At 37.7% G+C, this 21361-nt stretch overlaps 1 protein-coding gene across 1 annotated transcript in view; it reads left to right on the top strand.

Moving 5' to 3' along the window:
• The window catches only part of LOC107219515, a 204673-nt gene that overhangs the window by 30973 nt on the left and 152339 nt on the right, over window positions 1-21361 (top strand). The window contains exon 2 of the mRNA XM_046740208.1: window positions 10039-10095. The gene's annotated coding sequence lies outside the window, so the exon portion shown is untranslated. The remainder of the gene's footprint in view (window positions 1-10038; window positions 10096-21361) is intronic.

The following is a 21361-nucleotide window of genomic DNA, read 5'->3' as shown; positions in this document are numbered from 1 at the left end:
ATTTTCATGTTGAATTGAAACTCGGGAGTAAATTTACTCAAGTTTCATTTATATTATTCTGCCACTCTCATTAGTCTTGTGGACATTTCATTTTCTTGTGCAGAGAACGGAAAAATCTGCACTGTAGAAAAGTTTGCCGAAAGAATAGCGGCGTGAGGCGAGTTTGCCCGGTGATCGAGGACCGGCGACTTTTTATTTTACTACCGAATCAAATCATCGCACTGCCAATCGATAATCGTTAATAACGTTAGCCCAAGTTGGATATAAATGAAGGAGGAGCGACTGGCGGGTGTCGAGAATAATTACTTCGTACTATTACGGCGTAGATCATTCTCTTGAAAAATTTTTGTCATTTTTTTCCGTCTCAGTCAACTTCGTTACTCTTCAATCAGGCCTCAGCGAAACTTCAATTTGTGCAACACGATCAATTTCGCCAATGCCGTGCTCTATTCATGAAATTTCGCGGTGACGGAGCAGCTTCGAACAATTGCAAAATCATACGTCACCGTCCGTCGTCTGCTTCCTGTGGCTTTGACACATTAGCGGAGAGCTACCTGTCAAATCATTTGATTAATTAGAGATGAACATTGTAATACCACCTTCGCCTGCTCATGTATGCGGGTGCTATTAAATCTTCCAGCTGAAGCCTGATCCGCCCATCAGCCCCTGCAGTGATCAGACATCACATACGTTCCTTTTTCATCCCTTTCTTCTTCTTCTTCTTCTTCTTTTTTCACGAGGATTGAAAGATCGCCTCCGATCTCATCAAGCCGTCGTCAGACTGTGCGGGTCGGACATTCACCCTCAATCGAAAACAAATATTCTGACAAATCTAACCCTCATCCGGCTCGGAATTTATTCGCGGGACTAATTGGTCCCCTGTTGAAGGGTTTTAAAAGAAGAAGAGAGAACAAATCTTGAGCTCAGTTGTTCCTTTCTTTCAATGCTGTAGAAGAAAACAACCTTCATTTATGGGGGGAAAAAATTTGATTGATTGAAAATTGTAGCCCCTTCGTTTTTGCTGTCCAGCTGTAATTACGGAACCCACCGCTGGCACCAAAATATGCTCAAGTCTTCCTTTTCTCTTTTACTACAATTTTTAGCAGCTCCTCAGGGCTTTTGAGATCTTCGCCAATTGTTTCGAGGTACCAAAGTCGTGTTTCACAAGCCTGAGCGTAGAGTTTTTTGCCGAACAAGTTAAGAGAAAGTGAGAAAGGCCGGTGGGAGGAAAAATATCACACATCAACGCGCCGAAGCATACTGAGGCAAAAACAAAGATGAAAAAAAAAAAGGAAAATAAAAAAGAAGAACATTAGGGCACGAAACAGTAGCGAACCGTTTAAGCATGAAATGCGAAATCGATGAAATGGTTGTGAATTTTTGCACGGTTTGCTGCCGCTTGAACCGTCTACGCTTGAGATGTAGAAAAGTTTCCGATTCACGGGTGTCTGGCAATCAGCCCCTGGGTTCCAGCAGGAATAAACGGACGTCGCGTCAGCTCCGTATTCACTGCACAGAGAGTTCTTGCCACTTAGCCCCGTCGCAGAATCCAGAACCAGTAAGATATCATCCTCTGCGTTACACCAAGTGACGAATGAATCCCCCCTCTCCTCCATTTTCCAACTCCACCATCGATCCTGGAACCCGTATTTCAATCTCGTTTCCATTTTCTCCGTCTCCGTCTTTGAATCACCGTCTCGACCTCCAATTTTACCGATTAATGGTTTTTTTTTTCGAAGCCGAGAAACAGCCCTCAATTTTTGAACTACGGCTCGTCAGTGAAAATGGCAATGATTGATTTTGGAAGACGGTTTTTTTCGGTACTCTTTCTCATCCGATGGATCGAGAAATTCAAACCAAATACACACACTGACCGTGAAACGAGGTGGCGTCGTATGGTGAACAGAGTCGAACCCCACCACTCCCCTAATTGAGATCTATAGCCCGGGATTCCGAGGGTTCAGGGCAAGGTTTAGGGATCGGGGCTTGAATGTAAAACAAAGAGAATCATTTAAATAAAAGTAAGATTAGTTTGGCTACGAAAACCCTTTGGGAGTCAAGGGTCAATTCATCATTTGGATATCGAGAGTTTCCTTCTAATGCAAATTTGCGATCATTGCAATGCGTTGGAAGAGAAAAATAATCGAGGGAATTTCGGAAGATGGTAAATTCAAACTTATAGTCATGTTCCGGATGCACGGGCAATTTTTATCCACAGAATTCTTTCGTCGTCATTCTTGCATAACTTCGTAATCAATTAGTTTGTAAAAATGATTTATCGTAAGATTGGTCGACTGGTTTCTCAATATGAATTTTAAGGAAAATTCAAACAATCACACCTACACAATTTACGTTCTTATAATCGACGTTTTCAAACAATTATGTACCTACCGTTAATTGCCGGGTGCAGTTATTAGCATCGAGAATTTTCGTGATGACTATCTTTCCTCTCTGCCAATTACTTCATTAGGATTTTTTTTCGTTCTGTTTCAGTTTCATCCTTGTGTAACTTGAATCCTTTAATTTCCTTTCATTTATGTCGAAAAAAGTGTAGGTCAATCTCGCTAGTAAACCGTCACGTAATAATCCAATTTTGATTGTTAAATCCCGTTCTGTTATTGGATTTTCATATACGCACCACACACTTACAGAAGTGTCAGATGAATTTCACCTCACAATTGCGCCCGTTTCAATCTGCGTCAAAAACGAGAGGACGGTTTTTTCGTTCTCCCTTTTTCCAATGGCCGTGGAAAATTGTTTACAGCCACGTTTCGTTTGCAAATTTTTGGGTGTTAATCCCGCCTCAAGGCGGTTTATAATCAAGAATATATAAATTATTATGCTAACAGAACTTGGGGGAAACAACTCTTAAAGGGTACCGACTTAATTCATCGAATCAATCTTAATCAACGGCTCGGTAACCGAAAGCAGAAAGGGAGAGAAAGAGCGAGAGAAGGGGATGAGAGAGAGAGGAATCAGGAAACTCTTGAAAGCTTAAGCTGAACGGAAATTATGCGGGATGATATGATAAAATGTTATCAGCATTATGTGACCGCGAGTTCAAGAAGCTGTGCGGCGGGAAATAAAAGATGAATTAAAGCGAGAATAAGATACGAGCTATGTAGGTACAGATTATCGTGATGATGGATGTAACATTTTTATTCCCAAATTTCTTTTCACTTCTCATCCCCTTGCTGGTTTTCTTCCATTCACTGTTTGTTCCTTTCTTTTTTGTTTCTTCGCTCTCATCATCTGATGGTGATTATTCTGCATGGGGTGCAAAAGTACGTTAATGCTAATTTTAAAGCTTACGATTGTAATTACCAGCAATGAAAGTCTTCCTTGATGTTTCAACAACTCGAAGAAAGAAAAGAAAGAATTTTCCTTCGGTCATCAGTTTTTTTTTTTTTCTCTCGTTTCATTTTATTGTAAGGGTTTATACAAGTCTACGCACAATTTTCTTTACGCGAAAAGAGTAACTATGAACTATATTTCATGTTGGATATCCCTGGGATCCTGTGGCAAGAAAAACTTCTTCTGTTTCAGTATTTTGTAAAAGTAATATTTGTATGAAATAAAAAACAAAACAAAAACACGAAATGTATAAAGCTCGTAGAATAATGAAAACTTGAAAATGATGGTATGCGCAAAAATAAAAATGTAGACTTGGATGATAATTCACCATTTTCTGTTTTCGAAGAAGAAAACAAATAATATAATCTCGAATCGCGGAGGAAAATAGAGAATGAGAAAAAGAGTCAGGTACTATATCTAAATGTAAACGAAAATGAATCGATTCGAAATCACTATACGGAGTTCTATATATGTACAGTGGCTCGTTTCGAGATCAGATAAAATAGATTTCGCAGCAGTTAATGGATTCGTTGAATAATTACACCCACACACCGACAGAATCCGCGCCAGTTGGTTTTCCTCTCGTTTTTTCCCTTTCGCTTTGGGTACTCTCTCTTGGGCTTTGGGAAAAGGTGCGGAGAACTTCTAGGCGCTATGACGATGCCGAGCACACAGAACCGAATTCAGATGAAAGAGCGTAAGGGTGAATTTTCAATCCTACTCCAGGTTGAATTCTGAATTTACCTCGGACGCGAATTCCCAAATCTGTCGAGAGGCGCGGGTATTGGTTGGTTGGTTGGTCGGTTGGTTGGTTAGGCGGTTGGTCGGTTGGTTAGGATGGAATGGGAAGAAAACACGACTGTATTTTCTGCCTCGAGCTCCGGCTTTTCGTCCGTCCTTCACCGCTTCTCCTCATCCCCCATGAGAATTGCTATGTAAACGAAAACACGTTTTAACAATTCGTCAATTCAAAGAGTTTCTTCTCCCCGTAGAACCGGGAATATCTCATGCGGCAATCTTTGTCGCAAACGTCTCTTCTGCATGACAGTTTTCTCCCTAGCAGAGGAAAGCTCCGATTCCACGGAGCTTGAATTCTAATTTCCTTATACGCTCCAATCCACAATCTGGCTGAAAATTATGTCTGCTCTTAGTTTAGTTTTCCAGATCTGTAGTCAATCTTCTGTTCTTTATTAAGGGAACCGGTACAGTTTCGTAAAAATCTAGCTGGATAAACATGAAAGTTTAACCTAATTCACGAAATTGTCCAACCGCCGCACATTCTGGAAAAAGGTTTGTGTCTTGGCTGAGTGTCGGTAAGATGTCGGTAACAGGAATCTGTATCCAGAACTCTCCTTGCTTATCTGCTCCGAACAGCTGAGTTTAATTTGTCAAGTGTTTAAACGGGAGAGACTGTTTCTCAAATTGTTGTACGCAAAAAATTTTCAGGTGGCGAACGATACCGAGAGAGAAACAGATACGTTTAAATTAAAAACGCAAGGTCGTGCACCAAATTTGATGAAAATTAGTAGGATGTAATAAGAATTATGAATTTGTTCAAGGTTCAAGCTACTACAATTCGTAACCGGAAGTCGATAGATGTTCATTAAAATTGTGTCGAATCTTCATCGAATAATTGATTTTTTTTTTTTCAAATTTTCTCGTTTCAGTCTAGAATTGCTTTGGTTTCTGATCAAAATTCTGTTTACGTCAAGACAATTTTCGGAATAAAAATCTGGTCTCGTGCTAATTTTTTCCACACCGATTGTTCAGTTGATCTTTTCGAAGCCTTAGATATCTCGACGAACCATTCCTCGTCATATGATTTTGGGAAGTTGGAAAACAAACATTTTTCTTGACCAAAGTATTTACGAATTGGTGAATTTTATTTCACGTTTCAAATATGGATAATTGATCATAACTGTTCACAAGATTTTTTGTTTGTTGAGGAATGGTTCATCGAAAGATGTGAGGCTTCGAAAGGATAAATTGGCCATCGGCGTGGAAAACTTCTTGCATTAAAAATCTTTCCTGTATGTGTAATGAACTTTGATACATACTGGTCTTAGTACTACTGAATAATTGCCTTCGCACTCTCCAGTCATCAAAAAATTAACAAATGCAATTTCATTCAGACTGCAATTCCTGCAGCGGTCCACCTTCTTGACTAATTCATTTCGTTCCTCTCCTCCGTATTCACGTCAACTTGGTCACGTAAAGCTCTATAGGTACGTATCTTCTTGAGTCATGCCACTATCTGTGAAAATAAAGAGAATGAAAAAAAGAAGAATAAATGAAGAAGAAGAAGAAGAAGAAGAAGAAGAAGACGAAGACGAAGAAACTACAGTGGATACGGTGGTAGACCGGAAGTCATTCCTTAATGAGTCGTGTTATTAAAACGGCAGTAAAAAGGTGAAAGGAAGAGGAGCCAAGGAGACTCCCTCAGGGTAGCGAGTAGAGCCGTATCGTGCAGGGTGGGTGAAACAAGAGTGGAGGAAAAATAAATAAAAGGTATAGTATGTACAAGTGAGTGAAAGGAAAGGGCTGCCGTACAACGAGGAACGAGAAACGGACTCGGCTAACGAAGGCAACGTCTTCACGGTACTCCTCCATACCATTTTCCTTCGTTTCTTCTCCTTTTGCTAACAGTTCTCTCATTTTTATTTTTATTTTTGGCTCTTCCTCTCTTTCCTTCTTCCACTTCATCTTGGTCTTCTTCTTCATCATCTTCTTCTTCTTGATGGTTCTTCTGCTTGTAGCTTACTCGCAACTGCGCCGAGACACTTTATAGACTACCTATCTTTTGTTTCCACGCCACACCACATGAGAAGAAAGTACACCAAAAGCTCGGTCCAGAATTTTCAGGTTATAACACGACTCGTAATACCAAATGAGAAATTGGCAAATAAGAGTTCAAATATATACATCATACTGCGCGTAGAAAATTGTCACATGGATTTTTGATTGGTTTTGAAAAAACAAACACAGCCAAGCTCAAATTACACACCAGTGGAAAATCATAACGACCACTTCCTTTTTTATTTCATGGGAGAAGGGGAAACTCTCTCGGACTATAATTCATTTCCTTTTTCTGATCGAGAATGACTTTTCTCGACTTTTTCAATACTCGATCGTAATTATTGCGACACAATGCAACCTTTTATAGATCAAGTGCGAAATACGCGTCTTGTTACATTTTGAAATTAATTCACAAAAATAAAATACCTATGTCGAAGAGTTGTGTCACGTCACTCTTAGCCTGTTTCTTTTGTGAATATCATCATACTTTAAAAATCTTTTAGTGATCAACCTGATGCTCCGAACGTATGACGAGGAATATGATCGATAAGATGCAAAATATCGCGTCTAGAAAAAGAGAGGGAATGATGTGACTGCATGTAAGCTGTAGGAATGGATCATAAATGCGACTGGGAATTTTTATATGGAAGAAAATTAGGTGTGCCTATATATATATATATATATATGTATGTATGTATGTATGTACGTATGTATGTATGTATGTAACCGATAAACTTCATCCTATCTTTTTTTCGCATTTTCAATTTTCCTTCTGGAGAACGGATAGCTTATATAGAACGGAAATCCCTATAAGAGAAGTCGGAATATTCTCGTCCCGCGATGGGAGAGATTCGAACATTTCTCTCTCCCTTTCCCATTCCCACATCTCTCGCCTTCTATCTCTCACACCCTATCGATCTTTATATGTATTCTATTTCCACGACGTGACAAACAGCTCGTGCCAAAAGAACTCGTTAGTGATTTGGCACTCCATGTGCAAATCTCACCCTTGCACGTTTAAGCATATACATACATGTAAGGTACGGATCTATGTATGGTAAAACATGCAACGGAAAACGGTTGAATTCACGTATGGACACGTTATATTTGTTTTGCATTTACGGGTAAACATTGAAATAAAAATGAGGAAAATCAAATTGAGAACAGAATGGAATATACAACGTGAGATTTATTTTTGCCAGGGGGCTTAAAATCTCTCGGTTGGATATCGTTTTAAAAAAAAAAATTCTAATATGAAATACGCGTATTACCGTGCAAAGGAAATCTAAATATGAAAGGCAAATAATGAATATTAAGGTAATAATAATGATAACGACAGTATTGTCTATAATCATACAATGCTACAATCATACTCCGTTTTCTTTTCTGCCTTCGGAGATTTTTCATGACAAATTTAGTTAATTACTTGTAAAGAACGAATGAAACTGTAAATACAATTAATTTGACTTAATATCTGAGATTTTCTCGTTAAATTTTTTTCAAAGCTATTTCGTTATCAACGATTAATCCTTATTGTTTATTTTCATTTTTATTTTTAACATTTTATTACACGGCTCAAACGCTGGGTAATCATAGCGATGAAGATGAATAAAAGAATCTTTGCCAAGATATGCGTAATTTTCAATTGAACATAAGGTTCACTTGGGCATAATCAATTCCTCAACTTATTGTTAGTGCAACAACTGATTAGGGATGTGGAATTTTTTTTTGTATGATTTCCCTTTCACCACTCGGTTGGAAAAAGTCTGCGTTCCGTAATGCAAATGTATTTACATAACTTTTCTTCTTACAGATTATTCTTTTTTTTCGTCATTCGTCGTGGAAAAAATTTTACGAAAACGATGAAGTATCTATTTAAAATATACATATACTCAGTGAATTCCTAACGACTGCATGTTCCGTCATCCTACTTGATTAATAGACACCCTCCTATATACAAACTGATAGCAAATGTTTGCCAGGGTTACCAACCATACATAACCTCAAATATTGTAACAGTTGCGAGTTGAGCAGAACTGCTACCAAAAGCTGTTAAAATTTTTGAGGTTAGATACAGTTGGTAACCCTGGCAAAGAGCTGCATTCGGCTTGTAGCGCATGTGCATTAAATTTTAGCAAAAGACTAATATATATTATATACATTAAGGTGGTTCTTACTTGCGGATAGAAAAAAATTTCATTTTCGTACATTATAGGTATACTTATTTACTTATTTTTATTCAATTTACTTTTATCGTCTGGGGAGATTTTAGGCGTTAGAAAATTTTGTCCAGAAGGATTTTGCCCGGAAAATTTATTCAGGGGATAATTTTGTTAATTTAGAAATTTTCAAGGCTTGTACCTATCATTACAAGCAACAACTCTGCCAAGCTTCAAATCAGTCCCTTAATTTGTACCAAAGTCATACAAAACGAAATGAATAGTTATATAAAAACTAAAATTATTTTAAATTTAAAACTTTCGCAGCTTATGTCAGAGGCACGCGTTCCAGTTGACGTTGAGGCATAAAACTTTACATAGAATTTTTTCGTATGATTTGGAACAGATCTGGGAGGCTTCCCAATGAAAATTTTTCCTACCTCCGAACAAGGACCACCCTACCATATATATATGTATGTGTATGTATGATACTGCAGTAGCAGAAGTGGCGGTAGGAATGGCGGAGCGAAACCGGGAGAACATTGTCGGAAAGGTATAATAAAACGATATGTAAATCCTTCATATATCCTCTATTACCATCCTTGAACCGTCGGTATAAGCTACCAGCTCCTTTGCATAAAATTTTTGTCTTTTACCTCATCCTAGTAGGTATAAGGTATGAGGTATAAGGTATACATATGTATATGTATAAGGTATTCTCGGGAGGAGTTTCCAAGATTGCCTCCAGACGTGAAAGACGGACCTGATTTCCTCCATTTTCCTCCAGCTCTCTTCATCTTTATCTCTTCTTGCCTCGGCATTGTTTGTCTCTGTATGAAAAGTAAATAAATAGATAATAAATCTACGAAGTGAATTCTGACGTGGAGAGAAAGTGGAAAAAAAAAATGAAAGAAAAGTAACAAACTTATGTGTATGTGTACGGAAAGTATGCGGGTAAACGAACAAATGGCGTTTTTCGTGAAATTCCACACCCACGCGTCAAACCTGAGGCTGATTGAAACGTGAAAGGATCTTTTTTAAATATTTTTCTTTCATTTATTGAATCCCCTTACATTTTTCTACCTCATTTTCTCTATATGTTTTGACTCGTGTTATCTTTCCCCCGTTTCATATCTTCGAGCCTGTGAATCGGCATCGCGGTGCACAGTCTCTCGGAAAAAGTTTCTTGACGAAGAATCGAGCGAACGAAATAAGGCTTTGAAGATCCTTTCGACCAAAGACTGTCAAGATGAATTTAATCAACGCATAGATTGAAGGAACAAAAATCCTTCCAAGTACACGAATATCGAATTGTCATCATTATAATTTTTCAATCTCAAAGTAACTTCACTTCATCCAGTTTCCATAATTTATTGTAGATAATTTTTTTACCTCATAGAATTGTGAATAAAAATTGCCTGCGGATGAATTCGTTTCAAAAGATTTTTAGTTCGTCGTAAAATCACTTCTTGGATACAAATTACATGTAATTGACGAGATTGAGCTTTCTTGAAATAAAATTTGAAAAAAAAAAAAACATACCTATTAACGTTATGGAGAATTCATTTCAGTCGATTTGCAGAGAATCGCTCAACACGAAACAATTTATAAAACAGAAATTGTAACGTGTCGCGTTTCAACAAATAATTTGATTGTGATTTTTTTTTTGATAAAATTTGAGTGTTCGAGGCTTAGAATTATTATAATTATTGTTTTTCTTCTGTTTTAGCAATTTTTTACCGGACTGTACGCCCAGAGCGCATCTTCTTTGGGAAGCGAATTCCAGGTACGTGACGTATAGAGTAGATTCCCTGATATACGAACTGTCATATTTTACGATCAAAGATCTTTCACGTTTTTAACAGCCGCTCGTAAAAACGTAGCTAATGTATAAGTTTCCCGATGTGCGAAACCGCATCCGCGGATTTGTGTCTGCACGAAAGCTCGCCGAGCTTCGGGGCTGCTTCTGTATCGTTATATCTATGTATGAGATATACGAAATCGCACTCGAGTCGCGGATATACCTGCAATAAATCTCCAGGTTTGTACATATATACAGTTGTACCGACGCCACGGATTCACCCAGATATCTTATACATACATCTCGTCGCCTTTCCAGCTTCCTTAATTAAAAACTCGGCCACCTCTTCGCGCCAGCTACGTGTGCTAAATTTCCACCACGCGATACTCGCGTTTTTTCTCTTTGGACAGTCCACTTGAACCAGACGGCGTCGAAACTTTAGCTATTCAAAATCCACGAGGCGTGGATTTCACCCTCATAATCAGACGCGAAGAAGTCAAATGATGCTCATTTTTTTTTTTTTTTTAAATATTTATCACGAATACTTTATTGCTTGTGTCTTACTTTTAGTCATCTAACAAGGGTCAAACTCCCTTCACCTTTTTGTTGTTGCGAAGAATTTAGTTTTAAATGTTTAACTGCATTCTAAAAGGTTGTTTAGAAAATTTGATCGACACTGATTGTTTGAAAAAATTGCAATCAGTGAGGGTAGTATTTTTTATTTTGTGGTATCGATTTTTAGGAGGCTTTCCTACTAAATAAAACCCCGGAAACTGAAAAAATACAATCGGGACATACGAAGACAAACAGCTGAAGAAATAGAGCAAAATTCTCCCATTTGCCAGTTGAAACTTTTGAATTCGTTCAGAGAACAGTGCAGTTGTTGTTGGAATTTGATTCTGTTAATCAAATTCGATATTTCGAGTTGCAACGTTACTCATCGAAGTGAAATAAAATCATCTTTTTGTCTAATCTTCAACTTGCATTAACCAAGAAAAATTGTTTTCCGAAAAGTCAAGTTTCTCACAATTTTTGACTTTTACGGTACGGCGAAGAAGAAAGTGTGATAAAAGTCCGATACTGTTACCAACCGTTGGTAAGTAAAATATTCAACTTCGTTTAAATTTTTCAACGTTATGAAACTGCGTATAATACGAATGATAGAAATTGATATTAAATCAGGGCGATTATTAATCGAGTACTGCAGTCTAATATATCAATCGCCGGCTGATATCATCAGCTAAATCTAATTGGAGCAGGGTCGCGTTGTTGTGGGCGTCAAGTGTAGGCGAGGGGTTGTCCTGCAAACCGTTTCAGAATTCGCCCGACTCAAATCGATGCAAATTCCAGACTGACCGGATGCGACAAACACGAATGTCATTAATTATGCATTTAATTACAACCCCGCGATACAGCTACATGGTCCTCCTCTCCCGCCGTGTGCGGCAGTCGCCCGAAGCTAAGCCCAGAGGGTAAAACAGGGACGTAGGATGGGAGCCGGCCGGCAAATTATGCTTCAATAAAGGACCGGTCGAAAGGGCAAACGGAATCGGAAGCAATTCACCTGTCACGACGGCTACCGAAGCTTCGTTTTTTTTTTTTTTTTTTTAATTGTTTATTTACCAATTTTTTTATCCCTCCAATTTTTTTTTTTTCCACCTTTTGATGTTCGTTTTGATTCCTTCGTATGAATTAGCGCCAGAGGCGGTTATATGAACCGATGAAGCATTCATCAAAACGGATTATTGAACTAATAATGCCCAGATGTGCTTGGAATTTAATATTGAAATTCTGATTTTCCCGTTAACAAATAACTGGTTACATGCTGTTTTATAATATTGACGTTTAATATTGACTGCATACTACGAGATAAATTTTTTAATCAGTGATCGCTACACGATTTATCATCTATACAGAGTTTGTTTTTTTTTTTTTTTTTTTTGTCGCAGAGTTCTGGAGTATCGTATCTTTATTCAATTCATTCGAACAATCACAACTTACATTTTAGCTGTCCTTAAAGTTACCCCATCATCGGATCCAAGACGGTTATCAACAAATGATAGCCTGACTGATCAATCCTTCATTCAATCAAATTATTTAACAATTTTTTGAACAACTAATTTTTAGTTTCGACCGATTTCTCATCATTTGTCAACGCAATTTCGTAAGCTTGTATTCATCGAAAGTTTTCACCAATCTTAAACTTTGTACAAAATTTTCAACGTCGCATAAAATTTTCACTACCCTTTATCACCTCGTAAAATGTTTAACAGTATCAAATTTTTCACAAAATTATCAACGATTATCAACAATCTTTAATCTCTTCAGAAAATCTTTCACCTACTACTTTCAACGAATCAGAAAATTTTCAGCAATCTTCAACTTATCAAAAAGTTCTCGACTTCTGACAAAATTTTCAACAAATTTCAACTGATAAAAAAATTTTCAACGACTTCAGCTGTTCGACAAATTTTCATCAATTCTCAACCAATCAGAAAATTCTCAGCAATCTTCAACTTGTCAAAAAGTTCTCAACTTCTCACCAAATTTTCGACAATGTTCAGACAGTCAAAAAATTTTCAACAGTTGTCGAGCATTTCAAAAATTTTCAACAACTCACCGTCAATCGGAAAATTTTCAACAATCTTCAACCTACGACAAAGTTCACAACTTGTCACAAAATTTTCAACGATCTTCAACCGATCAATAAATTTTCGACAATATTCAACGATATTCAACTTAAAAATTAAACATAATTAAAAACTCTCAACTATACTCAGGAGCAATAAAAAAAAAAAAAATTTGAAAATAGAAGTCGACGAGTAAAGTTCTTTTCTATGAAATAAAAAAAATGTTGAAAAATAGAAAAAAAAAAAAAAAAACTGCAACAGTATCAGCAGAAGCGGCAGGATACGGACATATAGGATCGGTTTTAATTACCAAAATTTTAACGGGGGGTCACACCTACTCACTGTAGGCACTGAATGGCTACCCTACACGGATGCAAATACACGGAGATCGAGTTTGCTCGTTAAACTGTACAGAGGACTTTGTTATTTTTGACGGCAGAGTTTAACGGGTAAACACGCGCGCAAGTAGATTCACGATATATATATATATATACCTACACATTTACGCAGGTATATTCGCACGCGCATACGAGAACACCGATTTACATGGGTCGGTATCCGTATCACGTCCAATTTGCAAAGGTGATATGGAAGAGTGGCAAGCATCCCCCGATACTCACCCCCTTTGCGTACCACCCAATACAACCCCTCCCTTCACTTTTTCACGTATCCACGCATCGCTCCCAACGATCTGCTCTACAAATTGGAGCGTTTAAAAGCTCGCTAATAATTAATTCTCGATCAACGCGTTTTCCGGTGCTTGACCATTTTTATTGTGTTCTCGTCCCTCTTTTTCGGTTCGTCTTTTTTTTTTTTTTTCTATTTTTCTTTTTCGTCTTCCCTGTCCCTCCCAGCGATCTGTTTAACATTTTTATTCAAGTCTCTGACGGAATGCATCGTCGTTTTCTGAAAAATTGCGTCGAAGTCAAAATTAGCGAAAAGTTTTCAGCTGGATGCGATCTCGTGTTATTTCGAAAATTGAAAGAAAAAAAACAGTCGATCGACGAGTAAAAAAAAAAAAAAAAAAAAAAATCCCTCGACGACCAAATTACAATTAAATATGAAATTAACAATTTTTGTATCTCGATGAAAGAATAACGGTAAAAATTGTCTGAAGCAAATGAAATTTTGACAAAATTTTGATTTTCCTTTGAAAAACGCTCTTATAACTCTCGCCACGACTTCGGAACGTTTTGAAGATGTAATTGAAGTTATACCGACTACCGCATGCGTCGTTTGATCGTGATCTTCATCCCTTATGCGTTATATACTCATACGTGTACATAATACACACTCTGAGATAATTTGAACGGACTTGGATGCGCGCTGCAATCAGCACTTCGCCTTAACCGCTGCACTCGCGTTTTACCCTCCTAATGCAATCAGAGGTTATATAACTGCAACGGCACGGCTGCAGGTAAAGATCTGTTTAATTACCGTCGAGATACAGATCCACGGAATTAGTTGGCCCGGATAGTTAAGACCTGAATTTGCGATTTGCGATTTACGACAGCACGGTTTAAGGTTCACGCGAACTATACGATAATTAAATACTAATGTCAAGTTACGATTGAGATTTATTAAGGGGGTATTCTAGTGTAGAAATTTGAAAAAATCGATTTTTTTTTTTTTTATATTTTCAAAGCTTAACCTTTCAAGAATGTGTCCTTAAAAGGACAATTCAAAATTTCAATTATTTTCAGAGATATAGCTATTTTAGTGACACGTCTTCAATACTGGCTCGGCTGGAACGAATTTTACTCGAAACTTTAAACGCGTTTTTCTCAAAACTACATTTTTCAAAACGGTTGACATGATTTCTCAAGTTCTATTGAACCGATTTACTTGAAATTTGGTGAGAATCTTCTCAATACATGTCTCTATCGCACGAACTATTATTATAACGAAATAATAATTTTTACTATTCTTAAAAAATTCAGAAACGTCCAAAAAAGTCAAAAAAAACGTATTATTTTTTCGGACAGCCGTAATTTGGCAAAAAAAAATTTTTTTTCGACTTTTTTTTAGTTAGTACGATAGCTGCATTTATGTAGATTAATAATCTTTTTTTTTTTTTTTTTCTGACTTTGAAAATGCTTGCAATCGTGACAACATTGGCGCGCCATTTTTTTTGTACCCCCCACTTCAACAACTCATAGCACTTTCAATTTTGTATTTTTTGGCTTGTTTTTTTTTTTTTTTTTTTGTAATCGTGAAATAATAATAAACGCCTGATAAAAAAATGGATGGTAAAAATATTTTTTGTTTTTTGTTTATAGCACTTCAAAAAACACCTCAAATTGATGCCTCTACACTAGAATACCCCCTTAAATCGCGTTCGATCCATAAAACTCTGGGAAATATTGCTCTGTATAATCTTCGAAACGCAAGTAGTACAAGAAAAAAATGTGACGAGTTTTCGGGTAATAATTATTACTGCGGACGAATGCGTCGTAAAAAATGCGTAAATATGAAAAGAGTTTTTATAACACCACGGTACCTGGTTTTTATTCTTTCGTTATCTCAACGCTGTATCTTGTACTCTGCACCTAGACTATGAAATTCGACTCACGAAACCAATCTTAAGGTATTTCTACCCAAGCCGTGGGAAATAATGGCTCGAGGAAAGTTTTTCGTTTCGAGAAACGTGTAGTATTCGGTATTACTAGCGTTGACTCAGCAGCGTACATTAGATACATAAATTACTCCATTTTGTTTATATATATATATATATTTTTTTTTTATCTATTGGAATTTGAAATCACCGTTTCAACGTGTGTGGAAAAACTACTATATGATTAACTTTTGAAGCTATGTTAAAAGATGGTTATTTAAATAAAAGCCACAAACGACGTTAAAATAATAATTATCAAAAAATAAACCACTAAAAGACGTAGCGTGGATAGAAAATGGAATCATTTTTAATTCAAACATTTTTATGGATTAAAACATTGACAATTATCTTCGCAGAAGAGAATTCTAAAACCACCATGAATGAAATTTATAAAGCTTGACAAATGAAGGAATATGAATTGATTAAAAGGATTTAGTTCGGAAAAAAAAAAAAAATATCAAGTCAAATATTTTTTTGAATTCGATATTCCAAATGAAATTGAGGGCCAATGTATAGATAATTAAGGCGCGAGTCTCGAGGTACAATTTTTTTTTGTTTGAAAAAAGTTGACTCATTTCTTTTCGTGATTACATCCCGTGATCCGAGCGACCGTTGCCCGAAAGTAATTGTGTCCAATATTTGTTAGGAAAAACGGCAAAGGTTCGTTAGCAGAGAAGAGTGCAATTAAGGGTTGTTTGACGGAAGCCGTGTTGTAGTCGGGATGAAAGCGGCTGAAGCCTTCCTATTGTCATCATCGATCGATTTCGAACCCCAAACCCAGCTCGGGTTTCTCCGAGCCGATGATGCGGAGGCGGAATAATTTTCGACGAGTCTAAAGAAGTCTCACCGAGATCCCGCTCCATTCGGCAGGCGAGTCTGGGAAAAGAGGGGGGGGGGGGAAATAAAACCGGAAAGAATGAGAAGGCTGTAGATGTTTTGTGTACAAAAATTACATGCGAATCAGAGCGTTCAAAATCACCGGCATTGTTACAACACCGAACGACGATTCACGGCGCGAAACGTTTTCTTTGTCAATTTAATGGAACTTCAATGAGCCGTGTAGAGTCGTAACATTATACTCAGTGAAGATTTAAAATAACGAGGTGAAATACACGCGAATTGATTTTCCAAGCAGGGTTTTCAGGTTGTTCTATAACTTGACATCGACGAAAATTGTTTCACTAGTTCAATCAGTCACGGGCTAGGTATACTTGGAATTTAGAAGAGTCATCTTGATTCATGCAACTAGGAATTAACGAAATTCGTTAAATTGAGTTTGAATTTGGCGCGCGCTGTTTAGTTTCCGCGCCTGCCGCCAGATACGCAGCTCTCGCGCGGACGAAGCGCTATGCCGAAACGATGATTAGATCTCAGTCCGGATCGCTTGCAGCGGTCGGAATGTGATTAAACTGAGGTCGTGATTGGTCGATGAATTCGGGTAGTACTGGCGGGTGGTTCAGACAAAGAAAAGTCGTTATAAAACTCTGATATCAAGATCAAAGACTGCGAATGATTCGCGGGAAATGTATCCGGCGTATAATACTATACTTATAGTAAATTGCGATGTAAAACGAAAGAGTCTCAGAGTAAAACAATGAACAAATATAGAAGCGCACGAGCCAATGCTTTCGTATAACGTGTATCGAATGATCAAACTTGGCACATCGCATTATGCCGGACGGTATAAAACCACCCTATCGCAGTCATGCGCTACGGGACATTCCACGTTATATCTATGCACCCGGTTGTATTCCGCAATCGCTAGTCGCCATACCAGAGACGCGTTTACGTTTTCCTGGGCGCAAAATCACTCCCTTCCTCCAACCAACGCTGCGGTAATAGAATTCGTCGTTGTCATACCTGACTGGAGCTTAGTCGACGGATATACGGGCTGGTATATGTGGTCGGGAAAAAGTTGGACTTGTCGAAACAACAACGGAAATGTTGCACACGCTTGAAGCGGATATTTGTGAAGTTTTTTTCTTCATCCCCACCGAATTCGGTGCAGGGAATTTCGATGAAATCGTGAACGAAATGAAACCAGCTTTAACAATGGTTGAAAAGTGAGCTCTTGAAGGTAGATGGACTGCTGTGTTAACCCTTTTCAGTCACACATTTTTCAACTCAATATTTTGACCTGACTTTTGTTAACCGAGGATTTTTAGGGCTGCTGATCACGAAGCTCCGGTCAAAATTTGATGATTTATAAATACAATATGGCGGATGTAAAATTGAAAAAACTATCAAAATTCGATGTTTCTGACCGCATCTTGTTACTCGGGGGTTTTTGGGGTCGCTGATCACGATTCTGAAGTCTGGATTTCATAATTTCTGAATCCAAGATGACAGATCCAATATGGCGGATGTAAAACTGAAAAAACTATCAAAACCCGATGATTTTGACCGAAACTTGTTACGCGAGGGTTTCTGGGGTCGCTGATCACGAAGCTAAAGTCAGAATTTGATAATTTCTAAATCGAAGATGACTGATCCAATATGGCGGATGTAAAATTGAAAAAACTATTCTAATCGAAACTTTTTACTCGGGGTTTTTTGAGGTTATGCGAAGTAACAAAGATCATCTCAAGTTGTACATAAACTGCGATAAGACCAGGAATCCGACCATTTTTTAAGGGATTAAAATCGGATCTCCATTTTCAAATCGATTTATCAAACTGAAAATTCGATTCTGTTACTGCTTATTAGTGAAGGGACAGTAAGTTAGGACCAAGTTATTCGAAGCAATGAAACACCTCTGAGGAAATTGGGGCGAGGCGACGAGTGTGAGGTGGGGGAGTAAATAATTTCGTTTCTTCTGATGAGAACGTTACTTTTGATCATCTCCGATACCAACGCCTCGGCGTTCTCTTATTCTTTCGGTAATTGGTTGGCGAGAAGTTAGACGTCCGGGTCAAGTCGGTGTATCCGATATATTATACCGAGCTCTACGTGTGTAATATATCGCCCGATATGATATAGACGGATACGCTTCGGGCACCTGTGAATGTACGACGGTACAAATGTAGGTATCGGAATTCGTACACCAACGCACGAGGCTCAGTCTTTTTCCGAAAGAAATACGGAGGCGGAATTTCGTGCGAAACAAATTGATTGTTTATATCGATTTGCTTCTTCCCGTGTCTCGAGCCGCACAACACGTTTTTCTCCTTTTTCGCCATCCCTTTTGTGCACCCTGCGTTTCTGCTTTTTCTCCCTTCCCTCTTCGTCCTCTAGCCTCTTCTCCTTGGTCCTGTTTTTTTTTTTTTTTTTTTTTTTTTCTTGTCTTTTGCTTTCTTCTACCAGCTAAAGCTCAGAAACGAGCTTAGTTAAAGTTGTTTGCCATCGTTACGTGCCTCGTCTGTCTCTACATAGATACACGGAAAACTAAACTGTAAGAGTCCCCTTTCACCGCCGTCGCTATCATTCCATACACCGTTTTCTTTTCTTTCTTTCTTTTTTTTTTTTTGCATTTTCTTCAGCGTCACCAGTGTTTACGGTTTTTTTTTTTTTTTTAATCGCATTGTGTCGCAGAAAAGTTGCCTGCAATACGTAAAAATCAGTGTTTATAGGAAAAGATTTTTGAAGATATGTGAATTTCAGCTAACGTTGCCCAATTATTAATCAGCATTTCAATCAATCTTATTTGTTCGTTTTGTGTAGTGAAATGTATGTGTTTAGTTGATTAAAAAAAAAAAAAAACCACGTCGGGCATACAAAATCGATATTCATTTATAGAGAATTAATGAACTTGTGTTATTTATAGAAAATACATCAATATTATTGAAAGTAAGTTTCGGTCAATTTCTAGAAGATTTATATCCAAAAACGGAGAAGGAAAAAAATTAAACGAAAGAAAAACCAGAATGATCTATAGTTAATCTATTCGAATTCATTCCGAAATTCAAATTTGACTTTGTACACGCAAAAAAAGTAAATAAATAAATAAACGAACAGTTGAATCTCAGAAAACAATTATTCCATTAGTTCTTGGCAGACGTTTAATTACTTGAAATGTTTGTGTGTTCATAGCAAGATGAGTTTACCAACTCGAAACAGAATTATTTATATTGGATAAATGAAACGCATTTTTGAATCGATAAATCGCTTGCTATGGAATATTGAATCAGGTATTATCGGGGTTTATATTTTCTCCTTGTCGTCTAAATTGTTTTTCGGCAAAATCGTCGAATAAAATATAATTTTTTTTTTTTTTTCTTGCGCAATTCAACCGTCAGGTAAATCGAATAAAGTCCGTAAAAGGTAAACGACCATGGTCGAAGAATCAAATGCATCCTGAGAAGCGTATTTACCTATGGGAAAGTGTGGGTGGAGGCTCTCGGGTAACTCGACGGCATTGTGGCGACGCGAAGGAAATCAATCGGAGGATGGGCAGAGCCACGGTTATCTATATCACTTCGTCTCCTGCCCTCTCGGTTCTTTGACCAAGCGCAATTCCCCGGTGATTCTAGAGAAACGCGGGAGTTTCGCTGTCCGCCTGCAGAGCGAAATCTTCCAGGCTGAGAAGAAACCGGATCGGTGAGAGAAAATATATTCGGCTGCATTTCACCCGCAACTGTTTCTCCGAACATCGAAACGTTTTTTTGTTTTTTTTTTTGTGTAAAAAACGAGTCAATTCAAATTCCTCCGCTTTGGATGAATTCGACGTGAAACAGGCCGGAGAAACAGTTTTTTTTTTTTTTTCGCGATGCTTATCATCGTCGTAGACCGGGAAGAGTCGAAATATTAAAAATCGATTTGTTTACGGCAGAACTGGAGGTTCAAATTAAACCGGACGTGACTGTTTTTCATGACCGTTAATTGATTGTGAAATCCTGTGAGTTTCAAATTTTTTCACACAGTCGTTTCCGTGATTATTGTTTGAGTTTGGCGGATAGAAAGACTGACTGTCTTTTTTCTAAAAACCTGTTTTTCGGATTCCAGAGGTACGAAAACGTGATGATTTGTTGAAATCAGAAAAAGTGATCTGCGACCAAAACCAATACTATTTTTTACTTCACCGTTGATCGCGAAAAATAAAAAAGTTTTTGTACATTTTTTTCACTATTTTTAAAGGATGCGAAATTTTACCAACGTTTATTTGCAAGGTTTAAGCTAAAAAGCAACAAATGTCATCTCTTGATCGAGACGGAGGTATTTTTATTTTTTTTTGTTTTTTTATTTCCTTTCTGTTGGACGATGAAAATTTATTCAAGGCATGGAAATTATCGGCGGTTGATGGTAAAAACTGCGGATAAGGAAAAGCTCGATTGTTTCCTGCAGTTTTCTTCCGTTCCACCTCTGTTTTTAAAATTTATTTTCTAGTTTGATTATAACCTCCGACATTCGCGCAGCTTAGACTCGTCGAGGTGAACGGTTGAATTCATATAACGGGGGTAAAATATGTACGTGCATGTATGTCTCTACACACACACACACACATATATATATATATATCTGCATACGTCCCGACTCTGCAGCGCATTATTATTTATCACACCGATAATGGGCGAGAAGCTATAAATTCATTTCGTCGCGCTGTTTCCTAGCCGGTGGAATACTACCTGCACATATATATATAATGCGAATTCGCAATAATATGTTGCCATGTGTACATACGGTGGAATTCCGCACACGCCCCGCAGGTATCAGCCAGCCGACCTGTGCAGCTGCAGTGCGGTAATTAGAAATCCCGTAACTAACGACTTGACGATGTACGACGTAACGAAAAATTATGCGATATTCCTAACGGTGGGAGATTTAGATTTTTAATTTTTTTTTTTTTCTTTTTTCTTCCTTTCTTTTTCAATCCCATTTGCTCTCGGTCAAATTACTCGGTTTTGTTCAGGATTTTTTGTTCACCATTTGAGTCACACGTTAATTGTGCTTAGTCAAATTTTCTAAGAAGATGGTATTCCTACGGTCTTTGGGGTCGCTGATTGAATTCGCGGTAATGAGTTTTCACAATCTGATTTCAGATTCGTAATCACCGAACCGAAAAAATCCCTGT

Source organism: Neodiprion lecontei, chromosome 5 (genome assembly GCF_021901455.1).
Source record: "Neodiprion lecontei isolate iyNeoLeco1 chromosome 5, iyNeoLeco1.1, whole genome shotgun sequence".
Lineage (NCBI taxonomy): Eukaryota > Metazoa > Arthropoda > Insecta > Hymenoptera > Diprionidae > Neodiprion > Neodiprion lecontei.
The sequence above is the reverse complement of the archived record's forward strand: the minus strand, read 5'-3'. Positions and strand labels throughout refer to the sequence as shown.